At 41.5% G+C, this 22,659-nt stretch overlaps 1 protein-coding gene across 2 annotated transcripts in view; it reads right to left on the bottom strand.

The window, feature by feature from the left end:
- BICRAL (BRD4 interacting chromatin remodeling complex associated protein like) overlaps positions 1-22,659 on the bottom strand; it is a 135,690-nt gene that overhangs the window by 35,365 nt on the left and 77,666 nt on the right. The window contains exon 17 of one of the 2 annotated variants that reach the window (XR_005933884.1): positions 7,080-7,178. The exons of the other annotated variant lie outside the window; for it this stretch is intronic. The gene's annotated coding sequence lies outside the window, so the exon portion shown is untranslated. Of the gene's footprint in view, positions 1-7,079; positions 7,179-22,659 lie in introns of those variants that run through there. 2 annotated transcript variants of the gene reach the window in all.

Below are 22,659 nucleotides of genomic sequence, written 5' to 3'. Positions count from 1 at the left end.
CCTTGATTTCTGGAAGGAGGAAAAGGGGAAAGAGGAAAAAGAAAAAGACAACCAAGTGAGTTGGTTGTCTGGACAATCAATGAAACCTGGACAATCAATGAAAACAAATACTTGGTTTGTTTTTACTTTCCTCTCTTCCTGAATGAATTAATAAAACTGTTGAACTTTGGCCTCTTCTTCAGGCTAGAGCAGCAAGGAGACTGGCTGACTTAATATCCCCCACAGCCCACAGCAATGCTGATGGAAAATTTTAATGTGAGAACACTGTGTGCTCGTTTGGCATTGCATTCCCTAGAGGGAATATGGTAGACAGTGTATAGATTAAATTTAGCTGGAATTGGACATTAAGAAACACATACTTGGTGCCTTGATAGTAAAGATCAAAAGAGGTCACTCTATACTTGGTTTCCTTTGTAGGTTTATAATGCCTTTGCCTTTCTCATTCCTTTTTTTCTTTTTATGGCATAATTGTTGCATAGCAGACAACCATTTTGTCTTTCTTAGTGATGCTAGTTAGACAATATAGGAAGCTTGTGTCAGGAAAATAATCAGGATTCTCTGAAGCACTCTTGAAGTCCTTTCAGCATGCCTCATAATTGATTTCAAGTGTCTGATGAAAAGTCGGGCCCTGTGACACAATTTTTCTTTGGCTTCAAAATCAGACAAAGAAGAATTCCTGCCATAGGAAAATCAAAACTTCAGGTCTGAAATGAGAGTTTTCTTGGATTTTCTCTTTGTACATGAAATGCCACTATTCAGAGGTATCCTCAGCATTGCACCAGCTAATAATAACATAAGGATAGTGATCTGCAGCTGCTGCTTTGTAGACAATAAAAAGGCTCGCTTTTAAAGTGCGGTGCCAACAACAGTTTCAGGTCATTTCCCAACTGGCTTTTCCTGTCTGGTATGCCTTTCAGAGTTCTGGCTCTGTTGACACTGCAGGTTAAATGAAACAAAAAATCCAAACAGAAGCCACAAAACTCAGCAACTCAGCCTTTTTGATCTACCTAAGTGTTTTTAAGCCTGCTCATCACCATGGGATCCAAGTGCCCTTTTTCACATTTCAGTGTTTCCAAAAGGGTCAAGCCATGGTAAGACCATAATGCTTGAGTGGCTGTTGCAAGAAAAGATTGCTTTAGAGAAGAAACAAGTCCTCTTCTCCAGAAATAAACCTGAACAGGACAAATTAAAGGTGGAATAGGACAGAAAGGAAAGGGCTGTTTTACCTTGGCAAAAAGATTAGCAGAGTTGGCAGCATATGGAAGCAGAGTTGTAAAGAGTTGGAAGAAAATGCTTTCCTCTAACCTCCAAGAGCAAAGAGGTCACAGTTCTTTTAAAGGGCTTCCCCTAGGATAACGTGAATATGGACCGTCCCATACTTCACGGATTGAATAACCATCTGAAAGTACAACAATTTGAGATAAACTGAGATCAGTTTCTTGCATTGACATCTGCTTGGAAATCAACATGGAAAATCTAGTGCAAGGGTCATTTGGCTTACTTTGTTAATGATAATACTGCCAACATCCAGTACCAAAACAATGAGTAATTTGTAAAGATTTGGCATATTACATCCTGCTTAATAAATTCAAAGGTTTGAACATGACAGCATATTGTAATGTGGTAACATAATATTGTAAATTTGCAGAGCCAGATTCAACCCATAAGCAGACCCAACATTGATTTCAATATACATGCTTACTGCAAGCAGAATGAATGAATAATCTGAATACATACTTGGCTGCATACATCCTAACCCCACTATATAGGCAATGAAAAAAAATTGTGCTGCTTCTTTCTAGTTATTTTATGTAGTCATGTAATAAATATATTTTTTCATACATATTGCATCTATATTTTGTCAATGAGAAAAGTATACATTTAAATGCAAGGCAAGATAATTGGTCTTTGAAGACCTGGCATTCTTTAGTTAGCATAAGTTAACAGAGGCACAGTCAAGCCATTCATTCAAAAAAGGCACAGTAACTTTGGGATGAAGGGAAAGTAGTCAAATGAAAGATAAGACCTGCTTGAGTAACCCAATATAGCCAAACAAGATTGGAGAGTACAAACTGGTCAAGGAGACAATGGAGAGAGGGACAAGATAACCAAGCATCAGCTATGGCACAAGGGAGAGGCAAGTTAGTACTGATTTCTTGATTCCCTCCAGCAAATTGCTAGAATGACCACCCACTAGAGTGCCTAAAAAACATCTCTCCATCCATCTTACACTGTTACTCGGGGAGTCAAAATGAACACCCAGGATAAAAATCCTGATTCTGGAAGTCCCATTGGCAAGATTTTATCGTATATCTTCCCAGAATGAGGGAAGTTTTCCATTATTGGAGACCAGTCATGGCATTTCCACTAGGACAGGCTAACAACCACTGTCATATTCTCCCTCCTACAGAACACCTGATGAGACTGCAGTCAGAGCAGGAACTCATCTGGAAGGACTGTGGACTGGGCATAATGCTGGACAATCCCTACACTTCCACAAGACATAAATGGAGAGGCACAAAACAAATGCACATAGACTAACAATTCCTGTTCTTGCTCCAAAAATGGGTTAATTTGCTGTGTGAAGAGTGAAAGTTTCCTCTAAAAACAGAGTTCCTCTGTCAGTAGCAAACATGGGAGAAGTGACCCAATGCTATTTTACTATCCAAGACCCAAGCATGCCTCTTTGGCCACATAGAGAGAGCTGGTGGAGGCAGAAGGGGAAGCCGGGCTGTGTGGAGAGATGGCTCGCTAATCCTGTCAGGAGAAAAAGTGTTTCATGTCACTCAACAGCATCTCCACAGGGCAGTTACAGGAGAAGCGCTGACAGCCTCTGAAAGGAATCGCATCCAGTCGTCCTCCAGCAGGAAGAGGTTGGCTTTGACACAAAGCTTATAGGGTGGGTGAGATGAAAACAGGGGGGAGGGACGTCTGGGCTCCATGTAAGATTTCGCCTTCCTCTGCCCCATGAGGAGACAGGAGAGGAATGCATTAGCAGTCCCAACTGCTTTCAGCTAGCCTGTCCTTTCTGACCCCTTCACCGAGCAGTTCTGTATCTCTCTCAATCCCCACCTTTCAAAATTTAAACTTGCTAACACTGCTGCCAAAAATAAAGACAGAAATAACATCAGGGTTGAAAGCAATTTCGACATAAGGAAGAGCTGCAGGGACAGACCAGGGATTCTTGCCACATGACACAGAGTACATACCATACCAGAGCACACGCTGATAAGTACATTTTGCAACCAATTTTACAGACTTGTCCTGCTTTTCTTTAGAAAATGTTTAGTCAGGCTCTTTCAATCACTGGTGGGCTTGAATGATTTTCAGCAGTACAAGCAGTAAGTGTAGACAAAGAGGTGAAACATCTACAGAAGGGATGAAGACACCCAAGATGTCAATGGGGTTAAACAAGAATGCATTTAAATCATATAATAAATGTCTGTATTGGCACAGAGTTACCATCTCCAAGGTACAAATCAGAAAACATACAAAATGAATGTAATTTACATTCTAAGAGCAACAACTCCTTACTGAGTGCATGGGATTCACCATCCCCACACCACACCAGAGCACTCTGAGGGACAGGGTATTCAGCTGTGACCAAGGACCTAAATCCTTCTCCCAGAAGACACTTCTAGAGTCGTGTTTTTAAAACACATAGGTGTCTAGGGTTACAGATGGGCATCTGGATTTTTACACAAGGTATTAGTAACTGTCTAGGAGGTTTATACAGCATTTTTACCACACCACACAGCCTACTTTCTGCCATCACTCTCAGAGACCCTTGTCTTTCTCTTCTAGGCCCTCAGCACCCCTTTAAAGAGGCAATAATTCTTACCTCAAAAAGCAAGTGAAAATTCTTTTTTTCTGATACTGAATGACAGCACAGACAGCAGCCCCTTGCCCACCAATGGGGAATAAAATTCAGAGGTCCAGCTGCCCCTTTGCTTCAATTGTACTTTAACGTCACATTTTCCCCAATTTGGCAGATTAAAGCTGAGAGGCTTTACAGGAGACATGTCTGTTACAGTAATGTAAACAATAAATAAAAATAGGAAAGAGAAAGAAAGACTGATTTATTGAAGGCTATTCTCTCCTATAAAGTAAAAAACTGAACTTTCAATTTAAGTGGACATTTTTACTGCCAAATAAATCTCCTTGCACAGATATGAGAGAAGCAGAGACTTCATATAAAACACAGAAAAGGAAAAGCTAGAGAAATTCAGATAATGCAAGTGAGTGCATAGGGCCAGACTCTTCATGGATGCTGCTGTTTTGCACCAGCCTAGGATTGTTTATATATTCATCTGCCATTGAATGATAATATTAAACACTGAGATACAGCAGAAATAAAGAAATTGCCTTTAAGTAAATGAAAAAATAGCCACATGGCTATTCAGCAGCCTTCACATCATGAAAACTCCAAAGAAGTTGATACTTTCTTTGCCCAAATAAGGACTACCAAGACTTTTGAAGTAAGCCCCTAAAGTTAGGCAGTGCATCTATTTTTATGCTTCTAAATGTCCTCCTCTGAAAAACATTTGAGTCCCAGCAGTTCCCCTGGACCACAAAGAGAAGTGGCATTTTTCAGCACTGAACCACTGATCTACCTTTGCAGATTCTGATGGAGATGGGTCTGTGGACTGATATGCACATCCAGAACCAGAGTTCAGGTATGTTCAGTATTGGCCACTATTTGCATCATTGTAGAAATTGTCCCAAAGCACCAAAGGCCAAATTATTGTTACTGTACAGAGCGCCCCACTGTAAATGAGAACAGACTGATAGATCTGATGGACCACCACAAGAACAGTATTTGCACCTAGTTTATTACCTGAATCTAGCACTATATTTGGATCCATCCAGTTTCTAGTGAAGAAGACAGCAACCTGAATTTCTTATCACTTCTGAGAAATGTTCAGGACAAAACCTGGAGTCTTCTCCTTAATATTCTTTGCTGATTTCTGCTCTGCAGTTTCTATATGGTGCAGTGGTAGTAATAATACAATTTCCTCAGTCTACATGGATTCTTTCAACAACCTAGAAAAAGGGAATTTAAAATCTACCCTCCTGAATTTTCACCAGCCCCACTCTAACTGTCCTTTTCCAATAAACCAAATCTTACTTCTTTTTTATCTCATTTCCCACAAAGTCAAAGTACAGTTGACATTCCCTGAAGTAACATAACAGATATGGGTACACCTAAAACATGGGAACTCGGGAGTGATTTGAAAAGTTTTATGTATGTGAAATAATTGAATTCACACACCAGTGACTTTTATCTCAAAGGATGGCCACACAAAATGCTGAGCATGATTCCTAAGTGGTGAGATACTACTGCACTTATTAGATTTCCATCTGATCTGATGGACAGTCTTAACAATTTTCGGAATGTGATATATCCCTCAGGCTTAGAGTGAACTTTGACAGGTTGCAATTTTAAAGCTCCAAAACTTGAATTTGTGGAACAGATTTGCAAATCTAAAAACTTTTTGGGATGAACGAAGCAAGAGAATAAGACAACTATGGGAAAGAAAGTTAGGGAGCGGAAAGAAATACATCCTGCAGTTTTTTATATTTGTTTAACTGATTTACTTAATTTTATTTTCAGTTAGTTTAAACACCTACCTCTGAGGCTTCTTCTATTTGTTTCCTTAAAAATTAGTAGTCCTTACTTTAACAGTGAAGAGGTAGTTAAGATTATTCATTATCCAGGTACAAATACAATGGATCTTTCAAAACAAATAGTAGCCTTTTTTATTCTTGGCTCATCTATTTCAAGAGCTCTCCCTGTTTTGTGACTACATATAACAAACCCACATTTCTGTAGTCAAATCAAGTGGATTGTGAACTTTTCTCTAGACTTGGACCAGGCTTTGAAGTCAGAGAGTCAGACTGATGAAATTAAAATGCAATAGGACATTAGTTCACTGAGTTCATGTACCAGCAAAAATCTGTTTTAAGATTTGAAACTGAAGTTAAAAGCACAATAAAGATACAAATTCCTGCTAATCTGAAAGTTTCTCTTTCTCACCTTGTCATAAAAGCGCTTTGTGCCTGTAACCACAGTCCCTTATCTATCCTCCAGACTCTGCCAAAAGGAAGCTGACACCTCATCAGAAGATATCTGGGGAGAATGGTACTGCTTGAATCCTGCCTCTATCTTCAGAATGATATTTTAGTCTTCAAGGGATGGCAAAGGATTTCCACAGGCAGATGGATCAGCAGAAAATGTAACCGAACAGCTCATAAGCAACATGTCCTCCTCATAACCAGCTAATTGTTTTTATGTTTCATGTTTTTACTTTTAAGAATTCAGTTGTGACTGTATCTTTGCCTAATACCTGTGAATTTCATTTTCCTAGCTGCTACCCTGGAATTAGAACTGATTGAATAATTACTGTAAATGAAAATAGGTTTTCCCTTCACTGCCAATATTACTCTGGTTTTGCTGTGGTAGTTGCATAACTTTACAGTATTAAATGTTAGCTGTCCCACTTAGCAGAAGCTAAGCACTGTAGTTTTTCTAAGAGATTGGAGAAGGCAAAGTCAGTCACTGCTGAGTGCAAGAGAGTTAAGCCTACTTAGCTACCGTGTGGTAGAAATCTGTAATGCCTGTCTGTAGGACCTTGCAGGGTAAGACTTAGCAGGCACCAGTTATGCTGCAGTAAAAAAAATACCCTTTTACAGTAAAAACATACACATAGCCACTTCTTTCCTGCTTTCTTATTCTTTAACTATATTTCATTTTTCCACATGTTTACATAGCATTTCTGCAAAAGAAATCTCGGACTTTTAAGATTTTTGCTCAGTCATTGGCTTTGACTACTTGTTATATCAAAGTGCAACTTTTCATTGGTGCCCCTTTACTATAGTTTTTGATCCAAGATAAACAGTTCAGCCAGAGCATAGGCAATGATGAATATAGAATAATGAACAATGAAAGACAGATAATAATGATCTTTATTCAAGAACATCTTCTATTGTGCATGGCACAGTCATTAAAAATAATGTTCTCCTAAATACTCGGGAAAAATGAGACTCTGAGTTAGCAAACCATTTAAGCATGTGCTTACCTTTAAGCCTGTAGAAGGTCTTACAAATATTAACTGGAGTAGTCATGTGCCTGGAGTTAAGCATGCTTAGAAATACTTCACTGGACTCAGAGCCAAAACCTGTTTGCATTATGGTTTGGGAATAGCAAAGGACAAAGAACAAAAGGAACAGTTATTTAGACTTTGGACAAATAGCTGTAAATACATTTTTTGGTGTTATTAAGCCAATATTGGCTCTGTTCAGAATGCACTGACTGAACACACAGTCCTAGTAATCACAGCTGAAAAACACAGACCATGGACATTTATTGATTTAGACAAGATCACTCCTCACAGGAGAGCCAGCCTCTAGTTTTACAGACCTTTTAATTCCCTGTACACCATTCCTTTCCCTTTTACAAATCTCCTGCTGTGAAACTCTAATGCACTCTTGAGACACTAGAAATCATGGAACTAACTCTGTAAATTGTCCATCAGCCAAAAGAGGAAGCAACTCCTAAGAACAAGGAGTTTAGCTGTTGTTATCCATGCTATGTTTTTGTCCGAGCCATAAAGCAACAGAGTCACCACATAACCCCAGAAACTGAAATGCTATTGCAATAGAGATAATAGCTGCATATCGTTGTTGTTTCTATTGGTGTTATTCTTTAGCCAACCCCCACCCACCCACCCAAAAGGTACCTAATATCTGGTGTGTCTACTGGCCAAAAACATCATTTCTTATTTTAAGCAAATCCAACATTCCATGCAAATGGAAGTAATTTCTGCAGTACAAAAAGTCCTTTCAGAAAATGCTGAACTGATTAGTATTATGGAAAAGTGAAACTAATTACTATAGTGATATAACAAAAAAACAAAGCTAGAAATTAAATACATCCAATTCTTGTAAAAAATGATGGCATATTTCCCACATACGCAGTCTTTATGCATTTATACCTTACTAAAAGGTGTAAGCAAGATAATCATACATCCCCTATCTAACCCATAAATACATGCCTCTTTGCAAATCCTTAAGGACCAGGAGTGTATCAAAAGCCTGTACAAAATGTTCACGCCTAGGCTTGATTGCTCTTCAGGAACTCACCAAAAGGGCTAGTTTAATCCCTAAAAATGAGGTTCACCAGCACAAGCCTTATCTCAGTCAAGCCCCATGTGAGCCTGAGGCAGAGACCTTTCGCTGGCCCTTCACTCCACGGTAAATTTCACCTTTCGAAAATAGAGGCCATGGGCTCATCTGAACAACACGTGCCCCTTTTTTTGAAGGAAGACTGTCGAGGCCGGAGGGCCAACTCATTAACCTACCCCCCAGCAGTCCCATCTGGATGGTCTTATCCGTAGGAATTCAGTCATTCATTTATTTTTTCAACCACCATTTGTGACAGAGTTTCTTAAAAAGCAGACTCATGACTTATTATTAGCACATGGGCAGGTCAGCGCACAGGTTTATTTGCTGTTAACCAACATCCTAACATGCTGTGTTTAAAATTTCCAAAGGGACTATGAATAGGTTGTAAAAGTAGGAGACTGAATTTCTGAAGGTAAAAGCTTATGATGGGACCACTGTCAAAGCAAGTCATATTTTGCTCTGATAACCCATGAAAATCGCTATGCAAAGACATATAGTTTATATACACAAGTCCCTGACAATTCCCTTTTTAAAGGTGCTTTGAGGACCAACCTGTAATACTTCAGTCATGCAAATTAGGGAACAATGGGAAAATAAGCAAGAGTTAAACTTTGAAAGTGTACAATCCACCCAGAAAAGGCAAAAGAAGGGGAGAAGCTAGGGGTCAAGAGAAAGAGGAAGGGAAAGAGGTAAGAGAAAAAGAGAATATTCCCACTAAAGCATATGCAGCACAATTCCTGGAGGCTATTAGGGAGAATAAATACTCCCATCACTCCTGTCAGGGGCAAGCTCCAAGCACAGGGATGTGACCTCTAGGGGGAGGGGAACCTCAATCCATCCCACTCCTACCAGTTTGATGCCAGTGCCAGCAACAGACACCCAGAGCCTGGAGAGGGATCACAGGTCAGCAGGAGAGCACCTCAAGAGCAGCATAAAGGAATTCCAGCCACCACAGCCAGTAAGTCAGCTTCATTGGGGACCCAACTTAAATGCCTCTATGCAAACACAAGTAGCATGGGGAATAAACAAGAGGAATTAGAGACATGCACACGCCTGCAGGCCTATGATTTCATTGGCACCACAGAGACCTGGTGGGATGGCTCCTATGACCGGAGTGTTGGAATGGAAGGATACAGGCTCTTTAGGAAGAACAGGTAGCAGGGTCGAGGAGGGGGTGTTGCCCTCTATGTCAATGACCAGCTGGAGTGCATGGAGCTCCACCTGGGGATGGATGAGGAGCTGACCAAGATCCTATGAGCCAGGATTAAAGGGAGGGCAGGAACAGCTGACATTATAGTGGGGGTCTGCTACAGCCACCCAACCAGGAAGACCGAGCAGAGGAGGCCCTCTATAGACAGATAGGAGCAGCCTCACATTCACAAGCCCTGGTCCTCATGGGGGACTTCAACCACCCCGATACCTGTTAGAGGGACAACACGACAGGGCATAAGAAATCCAGAAGGTTCCTGGAATGTGTTGATGACGACTTCCTTCTCCAGGTGATGGAGACCTTGTTCTCACCAACAAGGAGGGGCTGGTGGGGAATGTCAAGTTCAAGGGCAGCCTTGGCTGCACTGACCATGAAATGGTGGCATTCAAGATCCTTAGGGCAGCAAGAAGGGCGCACATCAAGCTCACTACCCTGGACTTCAGGAGAGCAAACTTTGACCTCTTCAGGGATCTGCTTGGTAGAGTACCATGGAATACAGCCCTGGAGGGAAGAGGGGCCCAAGAAAGCTGGTTAATGTTAAAGGATCACCTCCTCCAAGCTCAGGAGCGATGCATCCCAACAAAGAGGAAGTCAGGCAAAAATGCCAGGAGGCTGCCATGGATGAACAAGCAGCTCCTGGACAAACTCAAACACAAAAAGGAAGCCTATAGAGGGTGGAAGCAAGGACAGGTAGCCTGGGAGGAATACAGAGAAATAGTCCAAGCAGCCAGGGATCAGGTTAGGAAAGCTAAAGCCCTGATAGAATTAAATCTGGCCAGGGACATCAAGGGCAACAAGAAAAGCTTCTATAGGTATGCCGGTGATAAAGGAAGACTAAGGAAAATGTGGGCCCTCTCCAGAAGAAAATGGAGACCTGGTTACTTGTGAGATGGAGAATGCTCAGGTACTTAACAACTTTTTTGCCTCGGTCTTCACTGGCAAGTGCTCCAGCCACACCACCCGAGTCACAGAAGGCAAGGGCAGGGACTGGGAGAATGAAGAACCACCCACCACAGGAGAAGATCAGGTTTGAGACCATCTAAGGAACCTGAAGGTGCACAAGTCTATGGGACCTGATGAGATGCATCCGCGGGTCCCGAGGGAACTGGTGGATGAAGTGGCTAACCCACTATCCATCGTACTTGAGAAGTCACGGCAGTCAGAGAAGTTCCCACTGACTGGAAAAGGGGAAACATAGGCCCCATTTTTAAAAAGGGAAAAAAGAAAGACCCAGGGAACTACAGGCCAGCCAGTCTCACCTCTGTGCCCGGCAAGATCATGGAGCAGATCCTCCTGGAAACTATGCTAAGGCACGTGGAAAACAAGGAGCTGACTGGTGACAGCCAACACGGCTTCACTAAGGGCAAATCGGGCCTGACAAATTTGGTGGCCCTCTACAACGGGCTTAAAGCATTGGTGGATAAGGGAAGAGCAACTGATGTCATCTCCCTGGACTTGTCCAAAGCATTTGACACTGTCCCACACGACATCCTTGCCTCTAAATTGGAGAGACATGGATTTGATGAATGGACCACTCAGTGGATAAGGAACTAGCTGGATGGTCGCACTCAAAGAGTTGCAGTCAACAGCTCGATGTCCAAGTGGAGAGCAGTGATGAGTGGCATTCCTCAGGGGTCGGTATCGAGACCGGCGCTATTCAACATCTTTGTCAGTGACACGGACAGTGGGATCGACTGCACCCTCAGCAAGTTTGCCGACGACACCAAGCTGTGTGGTGCAGTCGACACGCTGGAGGGAAGGGATGTCATCCAGAGGGACCTTGACGGGCTTGAGAGGTGGGCCGGTGCAAACATCATGAAGTTCAACAAGGCCAAGTCCTGCACGTGGGTTGGGGCAATCCCAAGCACAAATACAGGCTAGGCGACGAGTGGATTGAGAGCAGCCCTGCAGAGAAGGACTTGGGGGTGTTGGTTGACAAGAAGCTCAACACGACCCAGCAATGTGTGCTTGCAGCCCAGAAAGCCAACTGTATCCTGGACTGCACCAAAAGAAGCGTGACCAACAGGTCGAGGGAGGTGATTCTCTCCCTCTGCTCCACTCTCGTGAGACCCCGCCTGGAGTACTGCGTTCAGCTCTGGGGCCACCAATGTAAGAAGGACATGGAACTGCTGGATCGAGTCCAGAGGAGGGCCACAAAGATGATCACAGGGCTGGAGTACCTCTCTTATGAAGACAGGCTGAGAGAGCTGGGGTTGTTCAGCCTGGAGAAGAGAAGGCTCCAGTGAGACCTTACAGCAGCCTTCCAGTACCTAAAGGGGACCTACAAGAAAGCCGGAGAGGGACTTTTTACAAGGGCGTGTAGTGATAGGAGAAGGATTAATGGCTTTAAACTGAAAGAGGGTAGATTTAGACTAGAGATAAGGAAGAAGTTCTTCACTGTGAGGGTGGTGAGGCACTGGAACAGGTTGCCCAGAGAGGTTGTGGATGCCCCATCCCTGGAATTGTTCAAGGCCAGGTCAGATGGGGCTTTGAGCAACCTGGTCTAATGGAATGTCTCCCTGGGCAGGGGATTTGGAACTAGATGATCTTTAAGGTGCCTTCCAACCCAAACCATTCTGTGATTCTATGATTCTATGACATTGGAGGGAATGCTTGGAAGGGAAGATCCCATTTTCTACCTGGGAGATGTATCAGATCCTAGTCTATTCACACCTTCACCAGTGGAAACACTTGCTAAAGTACCTGTGTCCCTTACTGTCAACATACATTGCATGCACACAGCTGGACACCACATCCCAGGAAAGTATTCCTAGTGGAAGAAAAAATACAGCATCACCTCCAGAAAAGATTATCCACTTGCTTGCATTCATCTTGTGCAGAGCACTGAAAAGTCTGGAAGGAGATAAATGTCTGTTATACGGGGATTTACACATTTCATCCAGACAATTGACTTAAATTTCAAGCATGAGGCCAGAATTGATCATTTATCAAGTTAATCTTCATGATGTATTTAGTGTCTAACTATAATACCTTCAATTGCTTTCACAGTCTGCAGACCACAGGGCAGGGGGAGAGCACCTGTTAAGAATCAAGAATTGAAAAAGAGGTATGCAGTAGATTGGAGTTATAAATATTGGGTCCAATCCTGCAAATGCTCGGCATCCCCTGAGCACCAGTGTGAATGAAGCTAGAACTGGCCACCTTAGTGGTCTGATCATTGTCTATCTGTTTTAAGCAAAGACCACCTTCTTAGTTCATTGAGAGGCATGCAAAAGGATTAAATGCTCAGCATGGTCCACTATTTTCATCCTAATGAAACAAAGGATCAAATGAAGGTAACTTGATTACAGCATTAACTTAAATTATTGGGATATCTAGTGGCTTGCTTTCACCACTAGTGCCTTGATGTTTAATCATCACTAAGAAACTGTTTTGATTGTCACTTTTGTAATGCTCCTGCCAAAAGCAAGTATTAAAAAATTCACAGCTCAGATATGTCTCCACCCTCATATACAAGATAGCTTTTTAAATCATGAGCTTTTCCAGCCAGTTAAGAGTCAGAATCTTATTTTCTTGAATGAATGAAAGAAAGCATAATTTATCAAGTAATACTCTGATGTCAGCAGCACTAGGTAAAACTCCGAAACCTCTGATCAAACTGGAGATTTAGTAAGTAAACATATTTAAAGCTACATTTCCCAAAGTTCTGCATCTTAAACTTCAAAACTGAACATTTGTAATAAATTTTATTTTGCTAAACTTAAGTACAAATAATAGAGAAAATACTCAAAACTATATGGGGTTTAGAATACAAATCCTGCTGACTTTGGACAAAATCTATACTCTTAAATCTCTTGATCATATTTTCAAAGCTTTGCCTGTTTTGTAAATGACCACCATCAAATTTTAACATCTGCTTTGTTTTTCCAGCTATTCCTCCTACATATTTAATCTAATTTCATTTTCACTGAATCTTTTCTCTAAATCAGTTTAACTGTAAACAAAGTGGGCAAACTGCTCATTCTTAAAAGCAAAGGATGCTGTCTCTGCCATCTTAAGTCTGGAAGAGTGGACATACAGGTGAGTTTCTTGGCTGCCTGTAATCATCACACATCAATAGGTGCTGACTTAAAACAATACTACATGCTGGGGGAAAAAAAATGACCTCTTAGATCTCTAATTAAATCACCATCTTCCTTCCCTCTAGCTCTACCCTTTCATTTGATGACCACTTCCAAAATCAGTGGGAGGAGGGGTAGCATTCAACCACCACTGGGGATCAAGCAGAGGAATGGAGGAGGCCTGTTGGGTTATTTTCCAACCCACATGTCACGAGAGGTGATTTTTCACTCTGATTTTGTACAACACCTTGACACCACAAAATCCTGGTTAGAGACAGAAGGTTTTCAGCATTCCTGTAATCCAGTAATTCAATTAACAGACTTGGAGGCCACTGAGGTTATTCAGTGTGTGAAGAGTTGGGGTGCCGTAGCTCTACAGTCACAGTCACAGATCCAGAGTAGTACAATTACTTCCATTCCAGACTTCAAAGACTGGCATTTATATACTGAACAATTGTAATGGAGTGTTTTAATTAACCAAACGAATGAGATGCTCAAAATGTCTAAACTGTACTTAAACATGACACTTTTTTTTCAGTTCAGTAAGCCCAGGTACAGATCACTAACATGTGTGAAAGTCAGAAACTGCAGAGGGACCAAACCTGTAAATTTGCATTTGTACATTTTTTAACTCTCCGGGGTTAGTTCTGGATTACCTCTGGTTAAAAAAAAAAAAAAAAAAAAAAAAAAAAGGAAATAATGATGTCAGGGTGAAAATTCACACATCTGGGTAGCAGGGAAACAATGTGATTTTGTCCATTTATACTCAAGAATGGGTTTTATTTCAAAATGGGGAAAATATATAGGATGTGTATTATTTATTAGTAATTTGAAAAATAGCAAGAAGTACAAGCTAGGCTATGCAAGATAGATGTAAGCTACTTTGGTCTGACTTTTGCTTTCTTTTCTGAACTGCCGCTTCACTAAGTGGCAAGCAGCGGAGGTCAGAGGCCAAACGAAAAGGATAAGCGTCAGTGGGAGGCCCTGTGGTGTGACACAAGTGCCTAGTGGTATATTGTCCACAGCCCATGAAGAACTTGTCAACAGCTCAGTGAGAATCCCTCAAAGGAGCGTCTACGGTTTCATTGCATCCTGCTCCCTGGAGGCGGTGGCAGATACCCAGGGAAAGAACAGCTATATAAGCAAGATGGCTCTCTAGGAGCTCTGCTGTCTTCTAGTATTTGTTTTTATTTATCAGCATCAAGATTGTCAGTAGAAAAAGCTTCCAAATAACTGGAAAGTTCTATAGAAGCAAGAACTGCTAGAAACAGGTTAGACTAAAAATTAAGTATGCCTTAGAGAGCTAGATGTGAAAAATAAAGACAAATAATATTTGCTAAATTGGCTTACACTACATTAAGCCCCTGCAAAATCTTCTTGTGACATCCCAATGTCCGGTCAGTCATTCTCCTGTGAAACCTGAACTTACCTAAGCAGCAAACAGGCTTTGATGAACCAGAATTTCCTACAAGGGAAATAACTAAGACATAGTGTCCTTTTCAGGAAAAATTAATTATCAGGTTATCCTCTGAAATGCAACCTCTTGCAACAGGCAAGCTCTCATTTAATTCGTTCTCATCACTGAAGTTATCAAGGACAGTATGAAGAGCATCTACTGTTAAATGATACTGGTCAGATTTTTCAATCTTGGTATACAGCTAATAGAGTTGAACAGAGAGAATCTGTCTTACAGTTAAGGAGAATTCCTGCCTTTCTAGAACAATCAGTTAAAAAGTATGCAATATGCACACACATCGCCTTTGTTCTGGTTTTATATAGCTCCTGGAACAATTGAGTAAGAGCCCAGGAAAGGGCTTTTAGGCCTAATATCATACAAGTAATAAATCATCATCCCTATTCTGTTTCGAAAAGAAACCAAGAAATAAGCTGAAGAATCTTGAATTGTGTCTTGTAACAATACAGAGAATGAAGAGGTTCATCAGGAAAAGCAATCAGAAGAAATTAAACAGCATCTGTTTGCTGGACGAGGCATATCACAAAATTGTTTGTGGACGGACACGCAGCCAGGTTTATTCATACAGAAACAACAGGACTAATGAGAGAGAGAACATATTAAAAAAAAAAAAAAGTGAAAGAAAGCAACATTTTGTTCTCTTGGCAGTGGATTTTAAAGAAGCCACAGCTTGTGTTTCTGCAGAACAGGTAAGGAGCTGGTCTGGGGTGGCAAAGCACATTTTAATGAATCTCCTCTGGCTCTTAGTGAATTCAAGCATTCTGTATTTTCTACCTTACTTTCTGACTTTCCCTTAATCATCATTTTAAACACAATAAAATATGCAAGTAATGAAGATGGATCCCAGTATACTGGCCACCCAACTTAAATGCAGCGGAGGAATTTTTGCCATCTGAGAGGCTGAGTCAGGTTGCTGTATTATTTTTAACTGTTTGTAGTAGCCTACAGGCATTTTTGTCAACTTCTCCGACTATCACCTGTATTATTCCAGATCAGCTGTGTTGAAATAAATGGGGTTATGGCAGTATGAACTGAAACGCAGAGGTGAACCAGACCCTTGTGCTGTAAACATGATGCCATTTGTGGGATGTAATGTCACATATTTACATCCACTGCTCCCAAAGCCAGAAGAGCTCAGGCTGTCTCACTGAGCAAAGCAAAATCCAGAGCACCAAGTTTTTGGAGAAATGACTGGCAAGGAACCAAACCATAACTCATGGATATTAGAAGATGGGTTGAGCTGCTCTGAATAAAATACTGCCCAAGTTATAATAAAACAAATACCTTATGATTGTTAATAACAATAGTAACGTACAGTTGTTTAAACCTCTGAGGGGTCTTAAAAACACTGGCAAACATCAGTCAGTCAGCCAAGCCTGACAGCATCCCACATCTTCAAGAGACACGCACAGACACTAGAAGCAGCATTTTCAACTGCCAACTTGAAACCAAGAGTATCCAACTTGAATCAAGTCTTGCTATTCAGCAATATTGGCACCTGCATCTCCTGTTGACTGTAGCAGGAACTGTGACTCCTTCAGACCTGTGAAAATTAGGGTTTCAGACCCAGCCCAAAAGCTGTCTTTGGAGCACAGCTCCTCTGCTCCAAGCAAAATACTTGCACGCTTATGTCACAGCGGAGCAGACAATGTCAAACAGGAGTCCCAGCAGCTCCTGGACTGACAGACCCCAGTTTCTCAGTCTTTGGAGTCTGTAACAACTAAGTTTACAACTTAGTGTTACAAGCACTCAAAAAACCTTGGCACTTTGTTCCTCACAGTGATAATGCAATCCCACTTTTTATACTAAGCTTACCCAAAAACAACCCGACTAGGGAGCAGCTGCCTGCTGAGAGCTGCTCACTCAGAGAAGAGGAGCAACATGGCAAGCAGGCTCACTGGGAAGCACAGGCTAGCATTCAGCCATGCTGCTGCTGCTACAGGAAAGCAACTTAATTTGGGTGCATGTGAAGCGTGTTGTGCTCTCTGCACAAAGCCACGCTTTGATCAGCTGCCTTTAGAAACCTGGAGGAAGCTGCTTTTAAATACAGTATTTGAACCTTTGGCAATAGGAAGCTTTTTGTCTTTTTGTCTCAGAGTTTCCCGGTAGGATCCAAAGGCTTGGGAAATCACAACTATACTCATCCTCAGAAGCCGCATTTACTGTTTTTGTCTTGTAAGCCCACTCCCCATTAACATCAACAGGAGATGGACACGGAAGCTGAAGACCTTAAGAGATCAATCCACTTTTCACCCCTTAATACTCAAACCCCTAATAAGAAGGGCATCTAAATTAACTAGGCACAGCTTTCAAATCCACTTTCAAAACTGACTTTGGTCCTGTTCCTCCCCTCTTCAGAGCCAGAAGTGGCTCTAGCTTATGCAAACCGCATCAGGCTGTTTGTCTCTTCCCACAAAGATAGCATTGGCCCTAACCGTGAGCAGTCTGCTTCATACGTGGCACTTGTGGGGCGATTCCCCATGGTCACGCTGTGCCTGGCTGCCATAACACACCAGCACACTATCATTTCTTACAGGTTGTGGTTCTGAACACAGCTGAAATCACTCCCTGGGATATTCAGAGTGTTAATGGGAGGAAGGGGGAGGAAACCAGAAACTTTTTTCTGCAAATCCCACATAATCATTTTCATAAATGATAGAAAAAGTCATTCACAAACCTCAGCAACCGTTAAGGGATCACAACACGGAAACAATAAACTTTTCAGATTTCTTTGTGGAGAACGGACGAGAACAGTCTTTTGAACAAAAGGATAATTATCTGGCCTTTGAACAAAGCAAGCTGGCTGACTTGAGAGAAAACCCAAATGACTAACAAGATCCTCCTAAATTTCTACTCCTCTGTCCAACCAAAGATATCCAGCAAAGTGCCAATCTTGCATTACTAAAGTCAACTTGACTTTGTTGGATGATGGGCGCTGTAAGGAGATGCAGAAGGGAGAGTGACTAAGCAGAAAGAGAACAAAATTTATGTGAACTTTTTTTCACAGACCTGCCAATCCCTGGACAATCATAGTGTGGGAAACCAGAATAATGCACTGAGCTCTAAAGATGAAAAACATGTTGAAAGGACTAGATGTCACTGTAAAATTAAAAGATAAACAGCATCTTTCCCTTCAGTGGCACCAGTACCATGTGACTTCATAAATTATGTGAAAACAGATTTACAGGCTCATGCCCTAAACTCATTCCTCCTTTGATAAGAAAACATGCAAATCTAATGATCTGGAGAAGAAAATTAAATCCCCAGGACTGGATCATATTCAGAATAAAAACAAAGACGTTCTTCAAAAGCTAATCTCTCAGAAGTCTCAGTACAACACGATACTCTCTCAAGGTGCGGATTTCTCTACCTTGCTGCTTAAGTATGCTTTACTATGTAGAGCGTAACAATAAAGAACATATTTTTAAATTCAGTTAAAAGGTAACAAATTATCTTAAATGGCAAAAGAAGAGAAACAAGACCCTAAAGCATGAAATTAGAAGTGGTAGGAATCAGATTCTCAGACAAATACAGCGATGTCACTCATTATTGGCTATCAGATATATTTATTTTATGAAAATCTAGCATAGTGTTTTCTTTATCAGCTACTATGTCAGGCATTTCTGAATAAACATATTCAGACATCCAAAGCAACCCCTCCAATGAAAAGAAGTGAATTTTATCATTATACTGACCTGTAAACGAAGCCAACTGCCAAGGGAGTTTCAGGGAGCATCACCCTAATGAAACCAGAGCTGGCAGTTGCTTCCTGCAGATTTCTCAAAATCCAGAATAATATGAACTGTCCCCCAGGATCCTACCCAAAGCCTCCTCACTCACACCCTTCCACTCTGTTTTCAGCTGAACAAACCATTTCTCCTCCCCATAAAATTTGCCTGCAGAAAGGACCCCTTAGTTTATACCACCACCATAAAATGGGAAACACATCCCATTGCAAGAGGCCACCTGTGGAGTCTTGAGATCTGGTCCAGTTAAAGTTGCCACCATGGAAACACAGAAACTCTGGCTCCTGTGGATAAATGGCTGTAGAGTAACCTCAGGGGCAACAAACTCACTGACTTGTGTGTAGCCAGATTGCGACTTTAGGGCTGGTGGTGAAGACAGATGTTGGAGAGAGCTGTAGATGTCATATGTTCAAATAAACCAAAGGAGTTTCAAGTTCATATCCCTCTGCGGATGGTTAACCTCCATGGCGCAGGGAGAGAGCATGAGAGTTACTATCACACATGACAACGAAATCTCTAGGCATTACATGGTGATGAGCTCGCTTTCCATGCGTTGTCAGAAATCCGGACCCAACACTTTGGGCAGCAAGGAATCCCCATTTCTTCTGTAACTTTGGTTCATAATTTGTAGCTCCTGTATTGGTAGGGTCAAGGACAGAACAAAGAGCTCTGATTCCAAATCTCCAGCTCCACCAAGAAGCTATTTCTTTCTCCTTTTATTCTCCTGAAAAGGAATCTGAGAAGAAAACACCACCACAACTGCTGTTCCCTAACCACAATTAGGGAAAAGATGCAGCCCAGCATCTTTCAAATGCTCTCTTCCATGTGGTGTAACTTGACAAATGATGGAAACAGCAGGCACTCAGTCTCACCTTTGCATGGATCACAGTCACGCCTCGCACCCTCGCGTTGACAGGAGCTTCTGCACACAGCTAGCATAAAAGCAGGGGAGTCAGTTTCCTCAAGTCAGAGCCTGGCACAGACAGTGCCAGAAGAGGATACCATAGCAGTGAGGTGCAGACTCTTTCAATTGGTAGCTCCTTCCCTGCTGTGGACCCTACCACTTCAAAATCCCCGCCTAACCACAACCCTAGACAACTGAAAGAAGAGGAAGGGGAGGACTAATGCACTGCATATTTACTCTACCTTTTCTGTTATCTTTGGTGGTGAAATTTTGCCCAGCCCTCTACCTTTTGCCTGTCAGCTATCATGTGTCACTGTTAAGGACCACTCCTACAAAGTGCTGAGATTATTAAATGTCTTTTGACTTGGTTCTTCAGGCATTCATTGAGTAAAGGGGCTGTCCTGGAAGCCTCTTGCTTGAATCAAGACCTACACATCAAACCCACGATTTGTTGCCTTTCCTACAGTCTTTCTTTCAATCATCCAACATTATCTCCAAAAGGCTGCAACAGGAGCTTTAAAAAAAAAAAAAAGATTAACTACCTGGTTCCCAGACTAGCTTCTTCCTACAGACTTGCCTATGGAGCAATCCCAATTTCTGAATCAGTGAGGAAGACTCACATAGGCCTATCTTGCATTCTAGAGGTGTCAGGTCAAGCACATGATTGATCTTACTCCAGCTGGTCACTTCAGGCCAGTTACAAAAGTGCAAACAAAATTTACTTCAGCAAGTAAGAAATTATGGTATTTATAGATTAGAAACATACATCTTTAACACACTCACATTTTCTTCCATTGGACCTGTGGAAAACTGTAAAATACCTGCAGGCTAATCTCCCAATAGCCCATGCAGCTTCTGTTTTTTCCACATATAGATTGTTCTTCAGAAGGTAGCCACTAAATATTGAGTGTTCATAGTACTAAAACCAGGTAATTAGGTAAATGCATGAATCTAGAAATTGCTAAATTCTTTATTGTGTTCTGCTATTTATATATGTATGGGCCTCAAGGAGGAAACTTCAATTTTTTTTAATTATTTTTTTTTAATGAAAGGTCATTCTCTCACATCAAGTCTTTTATATGTACATGTACCAAAAACTTCTCTGTCGTGGGACACACTGACGACTGCTCTTCAACTCACCTTCAAAAGTTAAAACTGCTTTTTGACATTTTCTTATTTAACTAGTACATTTATTGGTAATAATCCCGCATTGTTCTAATGAATTTCTCAAATAATCAAACATTACTGGAAAAAAGGCTAATATCACTTTTATTGTTTCAAAAATAAAAGTGCATACACATGATGCAAAAAATATATTAAGTAATCCAGTGTAATCTGGATAATTACTTTAAATGCATACTCTGAAACCCTGAATGTGTCAGCCTACAAGTCCACTTCCTATGTTTTTCTATCTGCAAGATCTGCAAGTAATTTAGTCTTGTTTTCACAGAGCGCAAAGACATTCCATTTGTTTACACTAGAGACAAATTTTACTCAATTGATGCAATTCCATTGATTAAATAATGGCTTTCTTCCTCATTTAAGGTAATTTTGGCCTTATATCATGACATAAAAGAGGTAAGTGATTGTCATCTGTGTTCATATTATGTGACGAGCAGATTATCAGGTACGAGCCTAATGACAGGAGCTTTTCAAGGACTGATTTAAGTCTGAATGCTCATAACCTTTTCTGAAAACTAGGCAGATGATTAAATAAGTCAACAAAGGGTCAACTGTAGGCCAACTACAGGTGATTTAACTGGAGGGAACCCTAGTAGTTCAAGTGAAATAAAGTAGAAATAATTTGTCCAACTTATGCATTAAAAACACTGGTAAAGACCAGGTTCTGTGTATCAGCCATCTTTGTGATAACCATTCTTTAACAAGATTATTGGACTTTCGGGTCCTCTTTACAGGTTTTTTTTAAAAGGGAAAAAGCATACAAAAGTCTGCATATTCCTTATCAGCATGGAGTTTTGTCTTAGAACAAAATGCAGAATTAGCTGTTGCATTTGGAAGATAAGAAAATAAAATCCTTAGTAATCCTAGTAAATAGAGCACCATTGAAATACCTTCACAACAAGAGAGGCATTTGACCTAATGTGCTTGCACAGTGCTAATCCCAAAAGTGTTACTGTACCCACCCACAGGCTCATTTTCTGGTCCTGAACTTGTGCAAGGTATTAGCCACCACACACAAGCCCCGGGCGAGCCCCATTCCTCAGGTGAACACGGGATGCCCGTGGAGAGGCAGTACGAGCCTTAGCACAGGAGCATCATCACGGGTGCAAGCACAGTGATGATGCTCACCTGTACACCAGCTCTTTAGCGACCTACCAGAAAAGGCTTTTTGAATCTTATTTCAGTGAAGTACCAGTGACATCTAGTGGGCAGCTCTTCTACAGTAATGGATCTAATGGGGCAAACCCGGGTAACTTTCCAATTTCTCTGAGGGAGGCTACAGAGCAAGGCTTAGACAGAAGACAGTAGATTTAAAAGGAAACTTTAAAGGTTTTCTAGTCCATCTCCCTGCTCTAAAGCAGAACCAGCTACACCTGCGTCATTCCTAACAAGCACTCGCACAAACAGATCTTAAAAACCTTCTGTGATGGAGCCATAGCCACACCAGCCATGCTTCCTTCTGAGCACTCCAGCAACAAGTTAGGCAGTGAATTACTTGCTGCACTGTAACACCCTTTCCTTCCGCCTCTTATCCTACTCACATCAGGCATGGAGAACAGCAAAGGGTTATAACTTACCTAGTTACCTGGATGAGCAATGGTAGCATGATACCTAAATGGTCCGGACAGGTTAGTTACCTGCCTAGCAAGTCACTCCAACACATGCAGCCTCCGCTTCTCACAAACATATGGCTTGTCCAAAACTGGGTGAAATTTCACAGATGCAGCAAAACAGCACATCCTTGGCAACAGGACAATGCCCCAGCCAAATTGCAATACTGTGTTCCAAAAGTAAGAGCACAAACCCCCACTTCTCAATCTCATTTTCAGCTATAGTTTCAAAAAATAGCCTACTCAAAGCGCTCTGCTCACACTGAA

This window comes from Aquila chrysaetos, chromosome 13, assembly GCF_900496995.4.
Source record: "Aquila chrysaetos chrysaetos chromosome 13, bAquChr1.4, whole genome shotgun sequence".
Taxonomy (NCBI): Eukaryota; Metazoa; Chordata; class Aves; order Accipitriformes; family Accipitridae; genus Aquila; species Aquila chrysaetos.
The sequence above is the reverse complement of the archived record's forward strand: the minus strand, read 5'-3'. Positions and strand labels throughout refer to the sequence as shown.